This window comes from Lathyrus oleraceus, chromosome 2 (assembly GCF_024323335.1).
Source record: "Lathyrus oleraceus cultivar Zhongwan6 chromosome 2, CAAS_Psat_ZW6_1.0, whole genome shotgun sequence".
NCBI classification, from domain to species: domain Eukaryota; kingdom Viridiplantae; phylum Streptophyta; class Magnoliopsida; order Fabales; family Fabaceae; genus Lathyrus; species Lathyrus oleraceus.
This window is the reverse complement of record NC_066580.1, coordinates 8711440-8734502: the sequence shown is the minus strand read 5'-3', so window position 1 is coordinate 8734502 and position 23063 is coordinate 8711440.

Genomic DNA, 23063 nt, shown 5'->3' with positions numbered 1-23063 from the left:
GCTTAGAATCTAAGAATTTAAAATCGAAATATTTAGATATTAAGAACTTCTTCGTACCTTCCTCTTCATCCTTGAACTTGAATTCTAGTGCCTTCCATATTTCTGTTGCCGATGGATTGTCTGTGTAGAGGTCGTAGAGACGATCAGATAAAGTATTCAGAATGTGTCCACGGCAAAGCAGTTCGTCCTCCTTGCGTTTCTTGCGCTCCTTCTTGAGTTCTTCCGAATCATTTTCTGTTGGTTCAGGTATTGGTTGTAGGTCGGGATCAAGAACATATTGAACCTTCAGGGCAGTCAATAGGAATGTCATCTTGTCTTGCCATCTTGTGTAATTTGTTCCATCAAATCGATCTAACTTGACAAGATCCTGGTTCATCACTTTGATGCTTGAAACAACAGCGTCTGAAGCCATTATGTTACAAATACTTTTAAGATTGTTAGAAAATTCGGTAAAATTAAATGGATCCAGGACTGAATCGTGATTGAGAATCACTTTCCTTAAAAGTATTTCAAGCACTCTTTTATTATGTCTTAGAGTTGGAAAATGCAAGAACACTCAGGATAATATCAGCCTTAATTTCGAGTCTGCACAAGACAAGTGAAGAACCCGAAATGCAAGGAAGGTTTTTCTGGAATTTTGGAAGAGAAATACGTTTTTAGTTCTTGTGTTATTTTTCTGAATAGAATCATATATTTATAGGAGATATGGATGTTGTTTCAAAAGTTTGCAACCTTTGATGAAACAACACCATTTCACCATAAAACACAATGTTTCATATATGACACTATTTCATGAAAAGATATGAAAATTGAATTCAAAATTCAAACAAAACAATAACTAAAATTCTGAGCACTACGGCCGGCCGCCGGAGAGCCGCCTCATTAACGCCGTGAATAGCCCGATCGCTCTGATGCGACGTGCCTAAGTGCTCAAGTGCCGCCTACAAGCCGCCACTAGCGCCTCTACGCCCACGCCCCCGGTCCCGGTCCCGGAGCCGGAGCCGGTGTTGCCGGTGGCAACACCGGCGAGGGTCCATTGGTTGTGTCAAGTGGCATAATGCTTGGGACCACCACATGTCCATGTGGCACCTTATTCTCTTTGTTCCTTTGGTGAGTTAAAGTTCCAAAGCATTTATAAATGCTTTAAAGGATGTCTCCACTTTCTATGTGGGACTTAAAGCAAAGCATTAAATGCTATTTAACTCTTTTGTCATTTTGGAACTAATATTGCAAAACAATTTCCAACAATCCCCCACTAGTTCTAATAATGACAAAAATTATTCCAGATAGTGAAATATAAAAAGTGTTAATACAGTTAGGTATCTTTCGATTTTAAACTTAACCTTAGTGAGGATAACGCAAAGTTTAATCGGAATGTTTGGTAGCAAAGCTTTTAAACCATTAATCCATGGGGTCAGACCGGCGTTACCTTACACACACTTTTTAAAGGTTCTTCCTTTACATATCTCGCTTAGCACTTATTTATGGCCATATGCTATCCTTTTCATGAATTTTTCATGAGAGAAACTCCAACTCTCACTTTGAGACGACACCATCTCAAAATTCACATAGGTGAGGTTCATATAGCATCCTTTCCAATAGATACTCTTCTTCGTTAATGAACTTCATTAAGAGGTTTTGGAAACCTCAACCCTCAATTCAACACAGTCAACCTTATTTCCCAAATTCTTGACTTACATCCAATTCAACGACTTGTTGTTACCCATTGAATCTTGAAGTTAATGTTTTGTTAACATAAGATTGGGTTGCTGCCGCTGTCGGAACTTTTATTTAAGGAGTTTCAACCCCATTCCTCTCGAGGTTGTTCGTACTAAGTCTCTGGCCAGTGGCTTAGTAAACGGATCTGCTAAGTTATAGCATGTTCGTATGTAGGTGAGTGAAATGATTCCATCCTTAATCAATTTTCTTACGAACGAATGTCTAAGTCATATATGTCTAGACTTTCCATTATACACTTCGCTGAATGCTCTTGCTAATGTGGTTGGCTATCGCAATGTATCATCACTTTTGAGACATTGTCTTTAGCCAATGGAACTTCCAACAGAAGATCCCTCAACCATTCCGCTTCTTGACCGGCGGAAGCGAGATCCACGAACTCTGATTCCATGGTCGAAAGTGTAATGCATGTTTGTTTCTTGCTCTTCCAAGAAATTGCTCCACCAGCAAGTGTAAATATCCATCCAGTTGTAGATTTATGGTCTCCAATATTAGATATCCAACTCGCATCAGTGTATCCTTCTAATATGGCAGGGAACCTTCCATAGTGAAGACCAAGGTCCTTGGTTTTCAGTAGATAGCCAAAAATCCTTGTAATTGCCTTCCAATGTTCATTACTTGGATTACTAGTAAATCGACTCATTTTACTGACTGCAAATGATATGTCGGGTCTGGTACATTGCATTAGGTACATTAGACACCCTATTGCACTTGCATATTCCAATTGAGTCACTGATCTTCCATTATGCTTTTGAAGTTTGTTGGCATGATCAAATGGAGTGGTTACTTCCTTAAAGTTTAGATGTTTAAACTTATCAAGCATTTTCTCAATATAGTGGGTTTGACTAAGTTCATAACCCCCACTATTTCGCTTAACCTTGATCCCTAAAATTGTGTCAACAAGTCCAAGATCTTTCATCTTGAAAGTGGATGTTAGAAACTTCTTTGTTTCTAAGATTCCTTTTAAATCATTACTAATGATCAACATATCGTCGACATGGAGACAAAGGAATATTACAGTGATTTTGCACGTCTTTGTGTATAAACACTTGTCACAAGAATTAGGAATAAATCCATTTGAGAGTATTACAGAGTCAAATTTTTGATGCCACTGTTTTGGTGCTTGTTTTAGTCCGTATAAGGATTTGACAAGTTTACACACCTTTTGTTCATTTCCAGGAAGCAGGTAGCCTTCCGGTTGTTTCATGTAGATTTCCTCATCGAGATCTCCATTTAGGAATGTTGTTTTAACATCCATCTGATGGATTATAAGATCATTCAAAGATGCTAAGGCAAACAACAATCTAATAGTAGTTGTTCTTGCTACTGGTGCGTATGTGTCGAAGTAATCTATGCCTTCTTTCTGTCTAAATCCTTTTGCCACTAATCTGGCTTTATAAGTGTTTAGAGTACCATCGCTATGGTATTTCTTCTTAAACACCCACTTGCATCCAATGGGCCTTGATCCCTTAGGTAAGTCAACAAGTTCCCAAGTGTGGTTTGATACAATTGAATCCATTTCATCTTGGATAGCATCTTTCCAAAAAGTGGAGTCCCTTGAAGTTATTGCTTCCTTATAAGTTTTTGGATCATCTTCCACTTGAAGAATAATCGGAATGCGTTGAACAAAGTTCTTACAATTTCCCTCAACAAGATAAAAGGAAATAGATTGAGAATCAATCTCATCTGGTCCTAGATTCTTTGTTTTCCGAATTCTCTTGCTTATCCTAGGCTCGGGTTGTGGTTCAATGATTATAGGAGTGCCTTCAGTTTGTATTTCTACAATCCGAGAAGAGTTATCTTCATGAGATTCTTTATTAGTGGCCGACTCCGATCCTTTATCCTTTGTGATAAGGTTTTCAAAGAATTCTACATCCCGGGATTCAACAATTACATTAGATTCTAGATTTAAGAGTCTATATGCTTTACTGTGTTGTGCATATCCTACAAAAGCACATCTTATTCCTCGAGGACCCAACTTGGTTCTTTTAGGGTCCATGTTTTTGTAGTATGCCACACACCCCCACACTTTAAAGTAACCGATATTTGGCGCTCTGCCTTTCCATGACTCATATGGAGATATACCAGTTTTCTTTAACGGAATTCTATTGATTATATGACAGGCGGACAATAATGCCTCACCCCACAAGTTAAGGGGTAATTTAGAATGCATCAACATGGCATTCATCATCTCTTGATATGTTCGATTCTTTCTTTCTGCCATGCCATTTTGTTGCGGTGTTCGTGGTGCCGAACATTCATGTATTATACCGTGCTCTTCACAGAATGCATCAAATTCAATTGAAAAGTATTCGCCGCCCCTATCACTTCTAAGGACCTTTATACCTTTATTTAATTGATTTTCGACTTCTGCTTTATAAGTCTTAAAGGCATTAAATGCATCATCTTTATGCTTTAAGAGATATACATGAGTGTATCTAGAGCAATCGTCTATGAATGTAATAAAGTATTTATTCCCTCCATGTGTCAACATGCCATTAAATTCGCACAAATCTGAGTGCACAAGATCAAGTAATTTCGTTTTCCTTTCAACACTTTTGAAAGGCTTCTTAATCATTTTTGATTCAACACATAATTCACATTTTTTGAAATCCTTTATATTACATGAAATTAGTCCAGATTTAATTAGTCTCTTCATAGAACTAATACCACAATGTGCTAATCTATTATGCCATAAAGAAACGGAATCAAGCATGTAAGCGGAATTAGAAATTTCATTAATAATATTATAATTAGTACATAGTTTGATCATTCCCTCTGCGGAATATCCTTTTCCAATGAATACACCATTACGGGTCAAAATAAGTTTGCCCGATTCATATACAGATTTAATACCCGGTTTTCCCAATAAATCCCCACTAACAAGATTCCTATTCATGTCTGGAACATGAAGCACATTTACAAGTGTAACTTTCTTTCCAGAAGTGAAGTTAAGTTCGACCGAACCGGTTCCAACAACTTTAGAGCGGACTTCATTTCCCATTTGTACCTCTTGTCCATCAATTGCTTCAGAATAGGTTTTGAATGCAGCCTTGTCATAAGTAACATGCACCGTAGCACAAGTGTCATACCACCAACCTTGAACTTTTCCTTTGATTGCCATAATTTCGCTCACTGTAGCAATTATGTCATCATCTGATCGAATTGCATTGATCTCATTTTTTGCTTTATTTTGTCTGCAATCTCGAGCATAGTGTCCAGGTTTACCGCATACGAAACATCCGTTCTTTGGACCTTTATGACCGCCAGAGTTCTTGAACTTGTTATGTTCTTTCTTTGGTCCAAGATGACTCTTCATGCCATCATGTCTCTTCTTTCCCTTGTTGGTCACAGCGTTTGTTTTGAAATGAGTAGGGGGTTCTGATTTCTCCCTCTCCTTCGATTCCTCCTCGATTCGAAGATGTTTCTGAATTTTCTCCAAGGAGAAGTCCTCGGAACTGTGCAACAATTTCTTTCGGTAGCCTTTCCATGAAGGTGGTAATTTTGCAATAATTGCACCGACTTGGAAGGTCTCAGGGATGTTTATTTTTACTGCCTTTATTTTATTGACCAGAACTTGCAATTCATGCACTTGGGGAAGAATGGGCTTAGAATCTAAGAATTTAAAATCGAAATATTTAGATATTAAGAACTTCTTCGTACCTTCCTCTTCATCCTTGAACTTGAATTCTAGTGCCTTCCATATTTCTGTTGCCGATGGATTGTCTGTGTAGAGGTCGTAGAGACGATCAGATAAAGTATTCAGAATGTGTCCACGGCAAAGCAGTTCGTCCTCCTTGCGTTTCTTGCGCTCCTTCTTGAGTTCTTCCGAATCATTTTCTGTTGGTTCAGGTATTGGTTGTAGGTCGGGATCAAGAACATATTGAACCTTCAGGGCAGTCAATAGGAATGTCATCTTGTCTTGCCATCTTGTGTAATTTGTTCCATCAAATCGATCTAACTTGACAAGATCCTGGTTCATCACTTTGATGCTTGAAACAACAGCGTCTGAAGCCATTATGTTACAAATACTTTTAAGATTGTTAGAAAATTCGGTAAAATTAAATGGATCCAGGACTGAATCGTGATTGAGAATCACTTTCCTTAAAAGTATTTCAAGCACTCTTTTATTATGTCTTAGAGTTGGAAAATGCAAGAACACTCAGGATAATATCAGCCTTAATTTCGAGTCTGCACAAGACAAGTGAAGAACCCGAAATGCAAGGAAGGTTTTTCTGGAATTTTGGAAGAGAAATACGTTTTTAGTTCTTGTGTTATTTTTCTGAATAGAATCATATATTTATAGGAGATATGGATGTTGTTTCAAAAGTTTGCAACCTTTGATGAAACAACACCATTTCACCATAAAACACAATGTTTCATATATGACACTATTTCATGAAAAGATATGAAAATTGAATTCAAAATTCAAACAAAACAATAACTAAAATTCTGAGCACTACGGCCGGCCGCCGGAGAGCCGCCTCATTAACGCCGTGAATAGCCCGATCGCTCTGATGCGACGTGCCTAAGTGCTCAAGTGCCGCCTACAAGCCGCCACTAGCGCCTCTACGCCCACGCCCCCGGTCCCGGTCCCGGAGCCGGAGCCGGTGTCGCCGGTGGCAACACCGGCGAGGGTCCATTGGTTGTGTCAAGTGGCATAATGCTTGGGACCACCACATGTCCATGTGGCACCTTATTCTCTTTGTTCCTTTGGTGAGTTAAAGTTCCAAAGCATTTATAAATGCTTTAAAGGATGTCTCCACTTTCTATGTGGGACTTAAAGCAAAGCATTAAATGCTATTTAACTCTTTTGTCATTTTGGAACTAATATTGCAAAACAATTTCCAACAATCCCCCACTAGTTCTAATAATGACAAAAATTATTCCAGATAGTGAAATATAAAAAGTGTTAATACAGTTAGGCATCTTTCGATTTTAAACTTAACCTTAGTGAGGATAACGCAAAGTTTAATCGGAATGTTTGGTAGCAAAGCTTTTAAACCATTAATCCATGGGGTCAGACCGGCGTTACCTTACACACACTTTTTAAAGGTTCTTCCTTTACATATCTCGCTTAGCACTTATTTATGGCCATATGCTATCCTTTTCATGAATTTTTCATGAGAGAAACTCCAACTCTCACTTTGAGACGACACCATCTCAAAATTCACATAGGTGAGGTTCATATAGCATCCTTTCCAATAGATACTCTTCTTCGTTAATGAACTTCATTAAGAGGTTTTGGAAACCTCAACCCTCAATTCAACACAGTCAACCTTATTTCCCAAATTCTTGACTTACATCCAATTCAACGACTTGTTGTTACCCATTGAATCTTGAAGTTAATGATTTGTTAACATAAGATTGGGTTGCTGCCGCTGTCGGAACTTTTATTTAAGGAGTTTCAACCTCATTCCTCTCGAGGTTGTTCGTACTAAGTCTCTGGCCAGTGGCTTAGTAAACGGATCTGCTAAGTTATAGCATGTTCGTATGTAGGTGAGTGAAATGATTCCATCCTTAATCAATTTTCTTACGAACGAATGTCTAAGTCATATATGTCTAGACTTTCCATTATACACTTCGCTGAATGCTCTTGCTAATGTGGCTTGGCTATCGCAATGTATCATCACTTTTGAGACATTGTCTTTAGCCAATGGAACTTCCAACAGAAGATCCCTCAACCATTCCGCTTCTTGACCAGCGGAAGCGAGATCCACGAACTCTGATTCCATGGTCGAAAGTGTAATGCATGTTTGTTTCTTGCTCTTCCAAGAAATTGCTCCACCAGCAAGTGTAAATATCCATCCAGTTGTAGATTTATGGTCTCCAATATTAGATATCCAACTCGCATCAGTGTATCCTTCTAATATGGCAGGGAACCTTCCATAGTGAAGACCAAGGTCCTTGGTTTTCAGTAGATAGCCAAAAATCCTTGTAATTGCCTTCCAATGTTCATTACTTGGATTACTAGTAAATCGACTCATTTTACTGACTGCAAATGATATGTCGGGTCTGGTACATTGCATTAGGTACATTAGACACCCTATTGCACTTGCATATTCCAATTGAGTCACTGATCTTCCATTATGCTTTTGAAGTTTGTTGGCATGATCAAATGGAGTGGTTACTTCCTTAAAGTTTAGATGTTTAAACTTATCAAGCATTTTCTCAATATAGTGGGTTTGACTAAGTTCATAACCCCCACTATTTCGCTTAACCTTGATCCCTAAAATTGTGTCAACAAGTCCAAGATCTTTCATCTTGAAAGTGGATGTTAGAAACTTCTTTGTTTCTAAGATTCCTTTTAAATCATTACTAATGATCAACATATCATCGACATAGAGACAAAGGAATATTACAGTAATTTTGCACGTCTTTGTGTATAAACATTTGTCACAAGAATTAGGAATAAATCCATTTGAGAGTATTACAGAGTCAAATTTTTTATGCCACTGTTTTGGTGCTTGTTTTAGTCCGTATAAGGATTTGACAAGTTTACACACCTTTTGTTCATTTCCAGGAAGCAGGTAGCCTTCCGGTTGTTCCATGTAGATTTCCTCATCGAGATCTCCATTTAGGAATGTTGTTTTAACATCCATCTGATGGATTATAAGATCATTCAAAGATGCTAAGGCAAACAACAATCTAATAGTAGTTGTTCTTGCTACTGGTGCGTATGTGTCGAAGTAATCTATGCCTTCTTTCTGTCTAAATCATTTTGCCACTAATCTGGCTTTATAAGTGTTTAGAGTACCATCGCTATGGTATTTCTTCTTAAACACCCACTTGCATCCAATGGACCTTGATCCCTTAGGTAAGTCAACAAGTTCCCAAGTGTGGTTTGATACAATTGAATCCATTTCATCTTGGATAGCATCTTTCCAAAAAGTGGAGTCCCTTGAAGTTATTGCTTCCTTATAAGTTTTGGATCATCTTCCACTTGAAGAATAATCGGAATGCGTTGAACAAAGTTCTTACAATTTCCCTCAACAAGATAAAAGGAAATAGATTGAGAATCAATCTCATCTGGTCCTAGATTCTTTGTTTTCCGAATTCTCTTGCTTATCCTAGGCTCGGGTTGTGGTTCAATGATTATAGGAGTGCCTTCAGTTTGTATTTCTACAATCCGAGAAGAGTTATCTTCATGAGATTCTTTATTAGTGGCCGACTCCGATCCTTTATCCTTTGTGATAAGGTTTTCAAAGAACTCTACATCCCGGGATTCAACAATTACATTAGATTCTAGATTTAAGAGTCTATATGCTTTACTGTGTTGTGCATATCCTACAAAAGCACATCTTATTCCTCGAGGACCCAACTTGGTTCTTTTAGGGTCCATGTTTTTGTAGTATGCCACACACCCCCACACTTTAAAGTAACCGATATTTGGCGCTCTGCCTTTCCATGACTCATATGGAGATATACCAGTTTTCTTTAACGGAATTCTATTGATTATATGACAGGCGGACAATAATGCCTCACCCCACAAGTTAAGGGGTAATTTAGAATGCATCAACATGGCATTCATCATCTCTTGATATGTTCGATTCTTTCTTTCTGCCATGCCATTTTGTTGCGGTGTTCGTGGTGCCGAACATTCATGTATTATACCGTGCTCTTCACAGAATGCATCAAATTCAATTGAAAAGTATTCTCCGCCCCTATCACTTCTAAGGACCTTTATACCTTTATTTAATTGATTTTCGAATTCTGCTTTATAAGTCTTAAAGGCATTAAATGCATCATCTTTATGCTTTAAGAGATATACATGAGTGTATCTAGAGGAATCGTCTATGAATGTAATAAAGTATCTATTCCCTCCACGTGTCAACATGCCATTAAATTCGCACAAATCTGAGTGCACAAGATCAAGTAATTTCGTTTTCCTTTCAACACTTTTGAAAGGCTTCTTAATCATTTTTGATTCAACACATAATTCACATTTTTTGAAATCCTTTATATTACATGAAATTAGTCCAGATTTAATTAGTCTCTTCATAGAACTAATACCACAATGTGCTAATCTATTATGCCATAAAGAAACGGAATCAAGCATGTAAGCGGAATTAGAAATTTCATTAATAATATTATAATTAGTACATAGTTTGATCATTCCCTCTGCGGAATATCCTTTTCCAATGAATACACCATTACGGGTCAAAATAAGTTTGCCCGATTCATATACAGATTTAATACCCGGTTTTCCCAATAAATCCCCACTAACAAGATTCCTATTCATGTCTGGAACATGAAGCACATTTACAAGTGTAACTTTCTTTCCAGAAGTGAAGTTAAGTTCGACCGAACCGGTTCCAACAACTTTAGAGCGGACTTCATTTCCCATTTGTACCTCTTGTCCATCAATTGCTTCAGAATAGGTTTTGAATGCAGCCTTGTCATAAGTAACATGCACCGTAGCACAAGTGTCATACCACCAACCTTGAACTTTTCCTTTGATTGCCATAATTTCGCTCACTGTAGCAATTATGTCATCATCTGATCGAATTGCATTGATCTCATTTTTTGCTTTATTTTGTCTGCAATCTCGAGCATAGTGTCCAGGTTTACCGCATACGAAACATCCGTTCTTTGGACCTTTATGACCGCCAGAGTTCTTGAACTTGTTATGTTCTTTCTTTGGTCCAAGATGACTCTTCATGCCATCATGTCTCTTCTTTCCCTTGTTGGTCACAGCGTTTGTTTTGAAATGAGTAGGGGGTTCTGATTTCTCCCTCTCCTTCGATTCCTCCTCGATTCGAAGATGTTTCTGAATTTTCTCCAAGGAGAAGTCCTCGGAACTGTGCAACAATTTCTTTCGGTAGCCTTTCCATGAAGGTGGTAATTTTGCAATAATTGCACCGACTTGGAAGGTCTCAGGGATGTTTATTTTTACTGCCTTTATTTTATTGACCAGAACATGCAATTCATGCACTTGGGGAAGAATGGGCTTAGAATCTAAGAATTTAAAATCGAAATATTTAGATATTAAGAACTTCTTCGTACCTTCCTCTTCAGCCTTGAACTTGAATTCTAGTGCCTTCCATATTTCTGTTGCCGATGGATTGTCTGTGTAGAGGTCGTAGAGACGATCAGATAAAGTATTCAGAATGTGTCCACGGCAAAGTAGTTCGTCCTCCTTGCGTTTCTTGCACTCCTTCTTGAGTTCTTCCGAATCATTTTCTGTTGGTTCAGGTATTGGTTGTAGGTCGGGATCAAGAACATAGTGAACCTTCAGGGCAATCAATAGGAATGTCATCTTGTCTTGCCATCTTGTGTAATTTGTTCCATCAAATCGATCTAACTTGACAAGATCCTGGTTCATCACTTTGATGCTTGAAACAACAGCGTCTGAAGCCATTATGTTACAAATACTTTTAAGATTGTTAGAAAATTCGGTAAAATTAAATGGATCCAGGACTGAATCGTGATTGAGAATCACTTTCCTTAAAAGTATTTCAAGCACTCTTTTATTATGTCTTAGAGTTGGAAAATGCAAGAACACTCAGGATAATATCAGCCTTAATTTCGAGTCTGCACAAGACAAGTGAAGAACCCGAAATGCAAGGAAGGTTTTTCTGGAATTTTGGAAGAGAAATACGTTTTTAGTTCTTGTGTTATTTTTCTGAATAGAATCATATATTTATAGGAGATATGGATGTTGTTTCAAAAGTTTGCAACCTTTGATGAAACAACACCATTTCACCATAAAACACAATGTTTCATATATGACACTATTTCATGAAAAGATATGAAAATTGAATTCAAAATTCAAACAAAACAATAACTAAAATTCTGAGCACTACGGCCGGCCGCCGGAGAGCCGCCTCATTAACGCCGTGAATAGCCCGATCGCTCTGATGCGACGTGCCTAAGTGCTCAAGTGCCGCCTACAAGCCGCCACTAGCGCCTCTACGCCCACGCCCCCGGTCCCGGTCCCGGAGCCGGAGCCGGTGTCGCCGGTGGCAACACCGGCGAGGGTCCATTGGTTGTGTCAAGTGGCATAATGCTTGGGACCACCACATGTCCATGTGGCACCTTATTCTCTTTGTTCCTTTGGTGAGTTAAAGTTCCAAAGCATTTATAAATGCTTTAAAGGATGTCTCCACTTTCTATGTGGGACTTAAAGCAAAGCATTAAATGCTATTTAACTCTTTTGTCATTTTGGAACTAATATTGCAAAACAATTTCCAACAATCCCCCACTAGTTCTAATAATGACAAAAATTATTCCAGATAGTGAAATATAAAAAGTGTTAATACAGTTAGGCATCTTTCGATTTTAAACTTAACCTTAGTGAGGATAACGCAAAGTTTAATCGGAATGTTTGGTAGCAAAGCTTTTAAACCATTAATCCATGGGGTCAGACCGGCGTTACCTTACACACACTTTTTAAAGGTTCTTCCTTTACATATCTCGCTTAGCACTTATTTATGGCCATATGCTATCCTTTTCATGAATTTTTCATGAGAGAAACTCCAACTCTCACTTTGAGACGACACCATCTCAAAATTCACATAGGTGAGGTTCATATAGCATCCTTTCCAATAGATACTCTTCTTCGTTAATGAACTTCATTAAGAGGTTTTGGAAACCTCAACCCTCAATTCAACACAGTCAACCTTATTTCCCAAATTCTTGACTTATATCCAATTCAACGACTTGTTGTTACCCATTGAATCTTGAAGTTAATGATTTGTTAACATAAGATTGGGTTGCTGCCGCTGTCGGAACTTTTATTTAAGGAGTTTCAACCTCATTCCTCTCGAGGTTGTTCGTACTAAGTCTCTGGCCAGTGGCTTAGTAAACGGATCTGCTAAGTTATAGCATGTTCGTATGTAGGTGAGTGAAATGATTCCATCCTTAATCAATTTTCTTACGAACGAATGTCTAAGTCATATATGTCTAGACTTTCCATTATACACTTCGCTGAATGCTCTTGCTAATGTGGCTTGGCTATCGCAATGTATCATCACTTTTGAGACATTGTCTTTAGCCAATGGAACTTCCAACAGAAGATCCCTCAACCATTCCGCTTCTTGACCGGCGGAAGCGAGATCCACGAACTCTGATTCCATGGTCGAAAGTGTAATGCATGTTTGTTTCTTGCTCTTCCAAGAAATTGCTCCACCAGCAAGTGTAAATATCCATCCAGTTGTAGATTTATGGTCTCCAATATTAGATATCCAACTCGCATTAGTGTATCCTTCTAATATGGCAGGGAACCTTCCATAGTGAAGACCAAGGTCCTTGGTTTTCAGTAGATAGCCAAAAATCCTTGTAATTGCCTTCCAATGTTCATTACTTGGATTACTAGTAAATCGACTCATTTTACTGACTGCAAATGATATGTCGGGTCTGGTACATTGCATTAGGTACATTAGACACCCTATTGCACTTGCATATTCCAATTGAGTCACTGATCTTCCATTATGCTTTTGAAGTTTGTTGGCATGATCAAATGGAGTGGTTACTTCCTTAAAGTTTAGATGTTTAAACTTATCAAGCATTTTCTCAATATAGTGGGTTTGACTAAGTTCATAACCCCCACTATTTCGCTTAACCTTGATCCCTAAAATTGTGTCAACAAGTCCAAGATCTTTCATCTTGAAAGTGGATGTTAGAAACTTCTTTGTTTCTAAGATTCCTTTTAAATCATTACTAATGATCAACATATCGTCGATATAGAGACAAAGGAATATTACAGTGATTTTGCACGTCTTTGTGTATAAACACTTGTCACAAGAATTAGGAATAAATCCATTTGAGAGTATTACAGAGTCAAATTTTTGATGCCACTGTTTTGGTGCTTGTTTTAGTCCGTATAAGGATTTGACAAGTTTACACACCTTTTGTTCATTTCCAGGAAGCAGGTAGCCTTCCGGTTGTTCCATGTAGATTTCCTCATCGAGATCTCCATTTAGGAATGTTGTTTTAACATCCATCTGATGGATTATAAGATCATTCAAAGATGCTAAGGCAAACAACAATCTAATAGTAGTTGTTCTTGCTACTGGTGCGTATGTGTCGAAGTAATCTATGCCTTCTTTCTGTCTAAATCATTTTGCCACTAATCTGGCTTTATAAGTGTTTAGAGTACCATCGCTATGGTATTTCTTCTTAAACACCCACTTGCATCCAATGGACCTTGATCCCTTAGGTAAGTCAACAAGTTCCCAAGTGTGGTTTGATACAATTGAATCCATTTCATCTTGGATAGCATCTTTCCAAAAAGTGGAGTCCCTTGAAGTTATTGCTTCCTTATAAGTTTCTGGATCATCTTCCACTTGAAGAATAATCGGAATGCGTTGAACAAAGTTCTTACAATTTCCCTCAACAAGATAAAAGGAAATAGATTGAGAATCAATCTCATCTGGTCCTAGATTCTTTGTTTTCCGAATTCTCTTGCTTATCCTAGGCTCGGGTTGTGGTTCAATGATTATAGGAGTGCCTTCAGTTTGTATTTCTACAATCCGAGAAGAGTTATCTTCATGAGATTCTTTATTAGTGGCCGACTCCGATCCTTTATCCTTTGTGATAAGGTTTTCAAAGAACTCTACATCCCGGGATTCAACAATTACATTAGATTCTAGATTTAAGAGTCTATATGCTTTACTGTGTTGTGCATATCCTACAAAAGCACATCTTATTCCTCGAGGACCCAACTTGGTTCTTTTAGGGTCCATGTTTTTGTAGTATGCCACACACCCCCACACTTTAAAGTAACCGATATTTGGCGCTCTGCCTTTCCATGACTCATATGGAGATATACCAGTTTTCTTTAACGGAATTCTATTGATTATATGACAGGCGGACAATAATGCCTCACCCCACAAGTTAAGGGGTAATTTAGAATGCATCAACATGGCATTCATCATCTCTTGATATGTTCGATTCTTTCTTTCTGCCATGCCATTTTGTTGCGGTGTTCGTGGTGCCGAACATTCATGTATTATACCGTGCTCTTCACAGAATGCATCAAATTCAATTGAAAAGTATTCGTCGCCCCTATCACTTCTAAGGACCTTTATACCTTTATTTAATTGATTTTCGAATTCTGCTTTATAAGTCTTAAAGGCATTAAATGCATCATCTTTATGCTTTAAGAGATATACATGAGTGTATCTAGAGGAATCGTCTATGAATGTAATAAAGTATCTATTCCCTCCACGTGTCAACATGCCATTAAATTCGCACAAATCTGAGTGCACAAGATCAAGTAATTTCGTTTTCCTTTCAACACTTTTGAAAGGCTTCTTAATCATTTTTGATTCAACACATAATTCACATTTTTTGAAATCCTTTATATTACATGAAATTAGTCCAGATTTAATTAGTCTCTTCATAGAACTAATACCACAATGTGCTAATCTATTATGCCATAAAGAAACGGAATCAAGCATGTAAGCGGAATTAGAAATTTCATTAATAATATTATAGTTAGTACATAGTTTGATCATTCCCTCTGCGGAATATCCTTTTCCAATGAATACACCATTACGGGTCAAAATAAGTTTGCCCGATTCATATACAGATTTAATACCCGGTTTTCCCAATAAATCCCCACTAACAAGATTCCTATTCATGTCTGGAACATGAAGCACATTTACAAGTGTAACTTTCTTTCCAGAAGTGAAGTTAAGTTCGACCGAACCGGTTCCAACAACTTTAGAGCGGACTTCATTTCCCATTTGTACCTCTTGTCCATCAATTGCTTCAGAATAGGTTTTGAATGCAGCCTTGTCATAAGTAACATGCACCGTAGCACAAGTGTCATACCACCAACCTTGAACTTTTCCTTTGATTGCCATAATTTCGCTCACTGTAGCAATTATGTCATCATCTGATCGAATTGCATTGATCTCATTTTTTGCTTTATTTTGTCTGCAATCTCGAGCATAGTGTCCAGGTTTACCGCATACGAAACATCCGTTCTTTGGACCTTTATGACCGCCAGAGTTCTTGAACTTGTTATGTTCTTTCTTTGGTCCAAGATGACTCTTCATGCCATCATGTCTCTTCTTTCCCTTGTTGGTCACAGCGTTTGTTTTGAAATGAGTAGGGGGTTCTGATTTCTCCCTCTCCTTCGATTCCTCCTCGATTCGAAGATGTTTCTGAATTTTCTCCAAGGAGAAGTCCTCGGAACTGTGCAACAATTTCTTTCGGTAGCCTTTCCATGAAGGTGGTAATTTTGCAATAATTGCACCGACTTGGAAGGTCTCAGGGATGTTTATTTTTACTGCCTTTATTTTATTGACCAGAACATGCAATTCATGCACTTGGGGAAGAATGGGCTTAGAATCTAAGAATTTAAAATCGAAATATTTAGATATTAAGAACTTCTTCGTACCTTCCTCTTCAGCCTTGAACTTGAATTCTAGTGCCTTCCATATTTCTGTTGCCGATGGATTGTCTGTGTAGAGGTCGTAGAGACGATCAGATAAAGTATTCAGAATGTGTCCACGGCAAAGTAGTTCGTCCTCCTTGCGTTTCTTGCACTCCTTCTTGAGTTCTTCCGAATCATTTTCTGTTGGTTCAGGTATTGGTTGTAGGTCGGGATCAAGAACATAGTGAACCTTCAGGGCAATCAATAGGAATGTCATCTTGTCTTGCCATCTTGTGTAATTTGTTCCATCAAATCGATCTAACTTGACAAGATCCTGGTTCATCACTTTGATGCTTGAAACAACAGCGTCTGAAGCCATTATGTTACAAATACTTTTAAGATTGTTAGAAAATTCGGTAAAATTAAATGGATCCAGGACTGAATCGTGATTGAGAATCACTTTCCTTAAAAGTATTTCAAGCACTCTTTTATTATGTCTTAGAGTTGAAAAATGCAAGAACACTCAGGATAATATCAGCCTTAATTTCGAGTCTGCACAAGACAAGTGAAGAACCCGAAATGCAAGGAAGGTTTTTCTGGAATTTTGGAAGAGAAATACGTTTTTAGTTCTTGTGTTATTTTTCTGAATAGAATCATATATTTATAGGAGATATGGATGTTGTTTCAAAAGTTTGCAACCTTTGATGAAACAACACCATTTCACCATAAAACACAATGTTTCATATATGACACTATTTCATGAAAAGATATGAAAATTGAATTCAAAATTCAAACAAAATAATAACTAAAATTCTGAGCACTACGGCCGGCCGAAGTGCTCAAGTGCCGCCTACAAGCCGCCTCTACGCCCCCGGTCCCGGTCCCGGTCCCGGAGCCGGTGTCGCCGGTGGCAACACCGGCGAGGGTCCATTGGTTGTATCAAGTGGCATAATGCTTGGGATCACCACATGTCCATGTGGCACCTTATTCTCTTTGTTCCTTTGGTGAGTTAAAGTTCCAAAGCATTTATAAATGCTTTAAAGGATGTCTCCACTTTCTATGTGGGACTTAAAGCAAATCATTAAATGCTATTTAACTCTTTTGTCATTTTGGAACTAATATTGTAAAACAATTTCCAATAGTTATGTATTCATATTCTAATCATACCTTGTTTATATATTTAATAATACCAAAGCGAACAATATATATAGCTTGAAAAATAAATATACATATATGTCATTCAAATCGTCACAGATCACTATGCGAATATCAGTTCAGAATTATATGTATCAAACCACACGAAATTAATAATAATAAACTCAGCAAAACATCAACTTTCATAAAAACACAAATTCATCAAAATCACAGTCCTTATTGGAGGTTAAGAAAACCTCTCTACCCTTTCATGATTTAACACTCTTAGATGAATAGTTCCCCCCATTACCTTGATTTTCTAGCAAAACAATAGTAGCTTCTAAGAAATTCTTCTCTCAAGTCCTAGATCTCCCTCTTTGCCTCTTTTGCTTTAACTCTCCAAAAATACGTACCGACTCTCTTAGGTTCTTCCAAAACCTATTTCCTTATAATTATGTTTTTCCCTTTTTATCCTACATATTTTCCTTAATTCCAACATTGCTCTCAATTTTCTACACATTTTATTTTCTTAATAAATCTAATACTCCTTATTTTTCTATCACCCATGCTATTTTTAACCATCCACCTCATAATTCTATTTATTTAATTAATTCAAATAAAAATATTATTTATTCTAATAATTAATAAAAACTTCTATTAATTTCTAAAAAGTATGTCAAGCTCTTACTTTCTCTACACCTCTACTTCAAAGACACTTACCCCTACAATCACATAATAATTAATTTAAAACATTAATTAATCAAATAAAAATCTAAATAATTTAAATTAATTAATTCACTAAATTCGCGATGTTACAACTCTCCCCCACTTAAGAAATTTTCGTCCTCGAAAATTACCTGATGAAAATAGAGTCGGATACGACTCTCTCATCTGCTATTCACGCTCCCAAGTCATGCTCCCACCAACTGGGCCTCCCCAAACTACCTTTACCAAGGCAATCTCTTTACTCCACAACTACTTCACTTCTCGATCCTATATCCGCATGGGTGATGCCTCCATAGTTAGGTTATCTCTCACCTGCACATCATCCACTTAGATCATATGAGACGGATCCAAAATATATTTCCTCAACTGAGACACATGAAACACATCATAAAGGTTAACAAACACAATTCTAAAGTGCTCAAAAATATTCTACGAGCAACTGTTACATATAAAGACAACTCTTATGGACTCAATACACAATTCTAACAACTCTATGGGAACTCTAAAACAACTCTAAAGTGATTAAAAATGTTCTACGGGCAACTGTTACCCATAAGGATAACTCTTATGGACTCAATCAACAACTCTAACAACTCTATGGGAACTCTAAAAAAAATTAAAAATAATTTAAGTTGGCCAAATAATCATATTGTTTATCTCTAACTCAGAACTCCAAAAACATATTATACTAATAATATTAAATTATTATTATTATTATTATTATTATTATTATTATTATTATTATTATTATTATTATATTGTATATGTCAGTTATGAAATATATACTAGTAACATTGTGTTAATAAAAGAAAACACTACTGTATGAATATTATTGTCTCAACAAAAGACAATGCTACAATATCAATATATTCATATTAAAACGATCGCCATACCCATATATTCATATTAGATCACTACAATTATGTATTCATATGCTAACCATACCTTGTTTATATATTTAATATTACCAAAGCGAACAAAAAATATATATCAAAGCAAAGATACATGTATTCCATTATGATCGTCATAGACCACCATGCAAATATCAATTCAAAATTATATGTATCAAATCACAGGAAATTAAAACTAATAAAATCAGCAAAACATCAACTTTCATAAAAAGACAAATTCATCAAAATCATCATCCTTATTGGAGGTTAAAGAACCTCTCTACCCTTTCATGATTTAACACCCATAGATGAATAGTTTCCCCTTTACCTTGATTTTTCAACAAAACAACAGTAGCTTCTAAGAAATTCTTCTCTCAAATCCTAACTCTCCATCTTTGTCTCTTTTGCTCAAACTCTCCAAAGATGCGTACTAACTCTCTTAGGTTTTTCCAAATTCTATTTTATTCCAAAACCTATTTGCTTCTAATTACGTTTTTCCCTTTTTATCCTACATGTTTTCTTTAATTCCAACCTTGCCCTCTATTTTCTACACATTTTATTTTCTTATTATTTTATTAATAAATCTACTATTCCATATTTTTCTATCACCCATGCTATTTTTAATTATTCACCTCATAATTCTATTTATTTAATTAATTCAAATAAAAAATACTATTTATTCTAATAATTAATTAAAACTCCCATTAATTTCTAAAAAGTAGGGCAAACTCTTACTCTCTCTATATCTCTACTTCAAAGACATTTACCCCCACAATCACACAATAATTAATTTAAAATATCAATTAATCAAATAAAAATCTAAATAATTTAAATTCTCTTTTTAATAACGTCTTTCTAAAAGCTCTAACAAAACATATTTGAACGTTTGATTTAATTCTAGTATTTAATAGATATTTTTTTGACAAAGTGCTATCTTAAATGTGTTACTTTAATACTCCATCCGTTTTTTTTATTATAAGTCATTTTTAACTTTTCATACATATTAAGAAATTTAATAATTGTGGTATAAAAAAGAGAAATGGTAAAGGATTTTACAAAATTGTCTTTTATTAATGGTATCGGAAAAACAAATTCACATAATTGAAAAGAGAGAGAATAATAAATATTTAAGAGTATAAGTGAAAAAATAACATTAATGATTCATAGATATTATAAAACTATTTATATTATGATACAAAATATTTTTCCAAAACGACTTATAATAAAAAACGGAGGTAGTAACATTTTTTTACCTCTTAGATGCATTTGTTTAATAGCACTTTATTTAAAAATGCTATTGTAGACACCATTATTTAATATCACTTTTTAAAAAAATCTATTATAAGTACTTTTTTTAATTTGAGATATTTGTAAGTGATTAATATACTAAAAAATAAAAGTAATATTTTTTTAAAAATAAAAATTTGATATAATTGTTTTGAGATAAAAATAATAATTAAAAATATACAGTTTAAAGTTGAGAATTCATAAAAACTAAAATCCACTAATAAATGAGGGAAAATATTAAAGCCTAAAAATAAATTGTAGGTTCTTAATATCGAAAGGATTTCAACAAAAAAAAATCCCTAGTAAATATCTACCATGGCCACTATATTGGGCAACACTGACCATAATACCAAATAAAAATAATTGTAAATATTAAATAAAGTGGTCAATACAGTGGACCATCACAATTCAGGCAACTGAAATACATCAAAATAAAAATAATTTTCTCTTTCCATTATTAAGATAATCTTTATCTTTTTTAACGAAGCCTTAGCAATCCAATCAACCAATTTATAATTTTCAAATGTGTCTAAGAGTTGCATGCAATTTCAGAAAGCAGAACATCATACCATTGTAGTGGTGTTAGAAAAAAAAACTGCATATGGCCTTAAGGTTATTGTCCATTTCCAAGTGAAGAAAGATCATTAAGTGAACCTGAGAGCATTAAAATAAAAAAAAAAACTATTATCATTAAGCTACAATGCATGCAAATAGAAAAAATAGCTGAAAAATGTTTAGTTGTCTTGATACCATGGAAGATGGATCGTATGACTAAAATCTTATTCGCTATCGATAGAACAACGCGCTGGCGAAAATAGATGTTGTCCATATTTATCTATTTTCTGTAAATTATGCCGGAACTCTCGTAATAGAAATAACTTGGATTATATGAACGTGTTAGAGTGAGAACCATAACCCTAGGCCCTGTTTGCCTAAATTGGAGTTTAAGTGATTTTGCAATGAAGCCCTATTTTCATTTAAGCTACTTTTATCAAACCTCAATTTATTGATTTCTATAGATATACATCGATAAGACGAAAGTTGATACTTAAACAATTGATCTTTGTGGTTCGATAACTTTTTATTATTTTGCACAGTTGTGCACTTCCGACGTGTCAAGTTTTTGGTGTCGTTGTCGGGACTAATTGCATTTAATATTGAATTACTGTTTGATCGCCGTATAGACTAGAGTTTTATTAATGTGTTTATTTTGATGTAGTTTATTTTGATGTAGTTCTCGTTGATTTTATATGCGAAGGACTTGCTCACCTGAGAATTTAGTCGAACCTGTAAACAAAATCAAGTGTTTCTTGTGTGAGAGACGCCGAAATCTTAAACGAGCTATGATTGAACCAGTAGTTTTCAATAAGCCTCTTAAGGATTATGTGATTCATACCGAAGAGGAACTATATTATAGTATTGTGCACCCGCCATTTGCGATAAATAATTTTGAATTAAAACCTTCTTTGATTGGTATTGTGCAAACAAAATAATTTTTCGGTTACCATCTGAACACCCGAACCTTCATCTCTCCATATTTGTTGATAATTATGGTACTGTTAAGGCTAATGACGTTAACAAAAATACTACCCTCATTCGTTTATTCCCTTTCTCTTTGAGAGATCGTGTGCGGGCTTGGCTTCAATCCTTGCCCGCCAATTCTATCACTTCCTAGACCTAATTGAAAACATCATTTTTGCGCGGTACTTTTTGCCAAGCAAAATGGCCCAAGTTAGGAATGAGATTGACAATTTCAGAGAAAAAGATGGGGAATCATTGTTTGACCAGTGATATCCTTATAAGGATTTGTTAAGATTGTGCCCTTTTCATAGACTTGAAAAATGGATGATTATTCATACATTTTATAACGGTCTCCTTGACTCCACAAGGATGACCTTAGACGCGGCTTCTAGAATAACCCTAATGAATAGTCCTCAAGATGTAGTCTATAACCTGATAGAAGAGACGACCAAAAACCATTACTAGTAAGTTCTTAAGAGAGATTCTTTTCAATAAAAGGAAGCTTGTGGACCATGAGACTGTGGTATGACTCTTGATAGTAGTGTTGTAATCCAAAACATGGTGATACCTACGCTTAAAGGTCCATGGAGTTTTTCTATCCCTTGTCATATAGGCACCATGGACTTTAAGAGAGAACTTTGTGATCTAGAAGCTAGAATTAGCTTGATGCCTCCTCCGACCAATAAGTTGGAAGAGTGCTTACTTGATAGCACTAAAGTTAAGAAGGATGATACCAAGGCTAAGGTTTATGGATAAGTTTTGGACAAGAGTTCTATCCCCACACTATGCCAAATAAGGGAAAAGAAGGCGCTTTTTTTGGCCTATAACAGCGCTTTTTTTCCTGGTGAAAGCGCTCTCTAAAGTGGCTCTTTAAGCCCTTTAAGGGCCACTTTAAAGGGCGCTTTTTAAAGAAAGTGCCCTCTAAAGTGGAAACTTTTAAGGGTTTAGAGGGCGCTTTTACTGGAAAGCGCCCTCTAAAGTGGAAATTTAAAGGGTTTAGAGGGCGCTTATTTTGGAAAGCGCCCTCTAAAGTGGGTGGTTATTTAATTTTTTTTTTTAAAAAGCGCTATATTTATTTATTTATTTTAGACAACCTGTATATTGAAGCAGTACACCTAAAACTGTATAATTTGGAGCCCTTTTTCACACATTGCATTCAACAAGCCTTATATACAACAATCCATACATATACAACAATCCACTGATATATAATCGTTTAACTTCTAAAGATTCTAAATATACAACCAATTCATAACTTAAAAAGAAATAAAACTTAGTAGCAAAAGCATCTCTGAGATGTATGTTTTTTTTGCTAGCCGCAGTCTTCTTAGCAACAACCTCTTTTTGTTCAATATCAATAGCATGAACCTAAAATATCATAAAATTAGTTAGGTGAAGTATAAGATCAAGAACTAACATTTTCTATGCATAAATATCATATA